The sequence below is a fragment of the Corvus brachyrhynchos genome, unplaced genomic scaffold, assembly GCF_000691975.1.
Source record: "Corvus brachyrhynchos isolate BGI_N302 unplaced genomic scaffold, ASM69197v1 scaffold56, whole genome shotgun sequence".
Lineage (NCBI taxonomy): Eukaryota > Metazoa > Chordata > Aves > Passeriformes > Corvidae > Corvus > Corvus brachyrhynchos.
The window spans coordinates 5,495,541-5,499,665 of NW_008238664.1; the positions used below are offsets into that span (position 1 = coordinate 5,495,541).

The window sequence follows — 4,125 nt, forward strand, 5'->3', positions numbered from 1 at the left end:
CTCCTCTAACCCGCCTCTTCTCCTGCCTGTGGCTGCGACTCCCGGGGGTCCTGCTCTGCCATACTCATCTGCTCTCCACGCCTGCGCCTTTTCGGAGGTGCCCCAGAGGAGAGACAGTCTGTCTCCTGTCTGGCTGGGGGGAAGGAACAGTCACGAAACAGAGATGGAAATATGGCAGTATGCTCTAGGTAATGGGCACAAATAGACGTGCTGCAGGCCCTGTGATTGTCAGCTGTAATAAATGTTAGAAGGAGAGCAGGAGGCAGATGTAATTCTTCGTACCTAGTGATGTAAATCTGAGGGAGCGAAGAGCCACAGTCACGCGGATTTTAATCTCGTTGCAGGCAGTGGCTGTGGGCTCCGGGACGGCTCTTGATGTCTCTTCACAGAACTGGTAAGGGCGGGACAGAAAAAATTTCCTATGTGTCGGCTTTCCTTCCTTCCTAATTTTTTGAGGGATGCCTGATTTTAAGCAGCTACTTCCCTTCTAAAGAAGTCAGTTTAAGTGTTGGTGTGGGGGGGGTTTATGCGGTGTCATAGCTTCCTTCTCATGATGTCTCAGCCCTACTCTGCATGGCTTGCTGTGATTTTTTTTTTTTAAGGGGGGAAGTGGGAATAAAGTAATAGCAGTGTCTTGAGGAAATGGAGGATCCTTTAGTGCAAATAGATGGGAGAGCGAAGCAGTCTTACTGGAATTAAGATCAGTGGGGTTTTAGTAGTGCAAGACTAGGTCTTAAAATCACTCAAGAAGGAACTGTCAGGCTAGCAGGAGTGGGGCACTGCTGTGCTTTTGCTGAGCTGTTGATCAGAATACAGTTGCTGGATAATCTGAATTCTAGAATAGTTTCTCAGCTGCTACAGAGTCTGGAGTGGTTGCCTGGAAAGAAACAGCCACTGACACAAAATTCAATTTCGTTATTTATTTCTGGATTCACACAATGTATGTGTGACTGTTCCTGTGCAGAAACAAAGGCTGGAGAATTCATGAAGTAAAAGGAAAGGAAGAGGGTGAGAAGAGGCATGACATGTAATTAAAGAGGTCAGGGTGGGGACTGGTTGTGTCATGTTAATACAATGTTTATTCTGTATTTAACAGATTAAAATGACAAGTGCTGCCTTTCTTAATTCCTGTCTATGATAATATTTTGATAATGTGGTTTGATATTCTTAGTGGGATGTCATTCATAGTGACTCTTCTTCTGAAGAAGGATGAAGGGAATCCCTGAGGGGAGCAGAGGAGGGGTATATTTCTGGAGGAATTGCACTGGTCAGGGAATGATAGAGTTGAGGTGAGGAAAGTGCTGCACACCTGCTCAGGACTGAAATAATTCTTCAATTTTAGAGGTCTCTGCTAATGTTGTTTAGGTTTTTCTTCTATGCTGTGTTTTTAACCTGTCGCCTCCCACAAGATGGGATCTTTTGCCAATCTCAGTGTTCTAAAGGACCATGACAATCTTAAAAAACAGAAAATAATAAAAATATTTAGCTTTTAAAAATTAGTGTGTCTTACCAAGGTGACATGGTAACAGTAGAGATTATTGGTTAAGAGATCTGTGTGAGAGCTGCCAGTCTTAGTCCCATTCTTGGTGAATTGATTTGTGTGTTGCAAAATTGTTTCCCATGTTTGGTATTTGGGATGCTTTGACAAAGGAATTGGTGATACCATGTTTGAGGCAATAACTGTCTTGGAAATGGTTGGAATGATGCCTCTTCCCGACTGTTAATTGCAAACTTCTCACCTACACATCAGAAGTAATGAAAACTTAAATAAATCCTAAGGAGCATTGCAACTTTATCTGCAGTGGTAAAGTTCAGATGCTTTATATTTTGGTGTATGTGGTCCTACAGCTCTTTTAGCTAAATCAGCAATGACCCTTGCTGGTGATCTGTATCACACTGGTTATTCTAGATCCTACCCTAATTCAAATGGATATGATACAGAGAATTTGCAGCTGTCCAGAAGGAGGAGGTAAACAAACAGCTTCATTCTGTGTTGTGAGTGCAGTGTCCTAAGTGTCCCTTAAGAGATGGAGAGGTGTTGGTACTTCAGGTTTGTGTCCTCAGCCACACAAAGACTTGCCTAAACTTCTTTCTCTGCCACTCTTTAATCACAAGGTCAAGGGTTTTGGTACATAAAGCTTACACAGGGTGAGTATGTGGGAGCACTGGGGAAAATCTCACTTGTCAGCGTGTTACTGTTGATACAGGGTAGGGAAGAGAAGGATGTTGTCTTGCCAACATTTTTGAGATAGTTGAAGAGAAGAGAGTATATTGGTATTAGTATGACTACAAGAACTGTTGTTACTGCCCAGTCACTGCTGGCTGGGAAGTATTTGATGATTCAGAGATGAGAGAAAAAGTCCATAACGTGATAGTCTTTTTTTTTTCTGGAGAAGAAATCTTCCTGATCCCCAGAATCAGGAAATATCAGAGGTTTTGTCTTGTTTTGTTACAAGTGTTAACAATCATTGTATATTTTGCTTTTTTTCCTCTTAAGTTATCTGTGTATATAAATTTCTGCAGGAGCAAGATCTAAGTAGTCCAGCATGACATGCTAGATAAGAGCTTTGCAAACAGTCCTGAGAGGTGTGTTGAGTGTTACTAACCTCTTCAGAAAGTTGAGTCCTGTAAAGACAGAGCCCTAAAGGAGAAAAGTTTTGAATACTGTGGGATATACTTGCCTTAAAAGGCCATTTTCTGGAGCCAAACAAAGTGAGACCTGCTTAGAGTCCTGCAAAGTGAATCTGACTTTTTTTGCAAATACCAGAGCAAATAGTAACAAAACAGAGCTACGGGAGAGTGACCTGAATCGAGCCTTTCCTGTGCCTCACCAAGGTAACAGCAAGCCCTGACAGCTGAACCTCTGCAAATCCTCTGAGGCTGTATCAAGGAAGAGCTGTTCTTCAGGCCCTTGTTGCATTGTCACTGGAAGCAGTAGGATGAGACAGCTTGAGAATCAAGCTTCCCCCTGTGTGAGCCTACAGGGCTGGTGATGGAGAGAGCCTCTGATGGCATTGCTTCTCACCACTCGGGACAGGAGTGTGAGACGAAACACTTCGTAATACCTGACTTTAAGGCACTACTGTCAGTAGTGTCTTTCAGCCTTTCTTTGATGGGTGCAGCCCTGCATCTCTAACAGAAGTATTTTCTTTCAAGCTTCTGTATTCAAATGAAACTGGACAGTTGTGATTGCTTTCCACAGATATCTCATAAATAGTTTGCAGTCTTGCAATGGACCAGAAGGTAAAAAAGTCTTTGGAAAATTTTTTGGGAAAACAAATTTCTGTAGAGCTCTGCAGAGAAGTGCCCTGGCGCTGCACTGTGGTTATTTGGGTGAAAGTGCCCATTTATTGTGCAGTACTTGACTCTCATGGAAGATATGTTTGGGGTCTCCTTAGACACTAATCAGAAACCTTTGGTTTATATTTGCATAGTGGTGTCTAACATGGAATTGCCTTTACCCTAAGTCTTGAAGACTAGAGTGACTGCAGGCTTGCCTTTTTTGGCACATACAGGTTTTCTTGTCTCTGTGTTAGAAGCAAGGAGAATTTTGCAGTGCAGAAAGGATGAACACCATGCTAGTTTGTATCCTGGCCTCTTTTTTCTAACCGCATTTGATGCAGATAGAAAACCCCCAAAACTGTTGTTCCAGTACTCAATTGTAATCCTCCTGTGTGAGTTGCAAGAAGCACTCTATATTCCTGTCATGGATCTTTTCACCACTCAAATAATGGGAGTACTGGGAAAGGGGAAACTCCTCCTTTTCCGCTGATCCCAAGGGTCTTGGCTAACAAGAGGTTCTCCACAGAGGTGCGGTTCATGCTTAGCTGGCGTGTTCTTTGCTTTGGAACCAGGTAAATAAAAGGCAGTTCTGCTCTGGGAATAAAATACCTGCTGATATGTAGGAGACATCTGCATTCTACATAAGTAGGTGTTACGTAGGGGGGTTTCTGAGACAAATTTGACACACTGAACTGTGATCAGGAAGTCCATCTGTGGTCTGTCTGTCCAATGCATAAGCGGTAGGAAGCAGGATTCCGCTTTTTCACATCCTTATTTTCAAAATGGAGATGCAGTGGGAACAAAACTGAAAGTTACTGTTTTGTTCCTTTTGTGTAAACTGAA

General features: G+C 42.8%; 1 protein-coding gene across 1 annotated transcript in view; it reads left to right on the forward strand.

The window, feature by feature from the left end:
• Positions 1 to 12: 12 nt before the first annotated feature.
• Positions 13 to 4,125, forward strand: part of SGSM3 (small G protein signaling modulator 3) — a 28,936-nt gene continuing 24,823 nt past the window's right edge. Inside the window, exons 1-2 of the mRNA XM_017737781.1 lie at positions 13 to 188; positions 345 to 394. The gene's annotated coding sequence lies outside the window, so the exon portion shown is untranslated. The remainder of the gene's footprint in view (positions 189 to 344; positions 395 to 4,125) is intronic.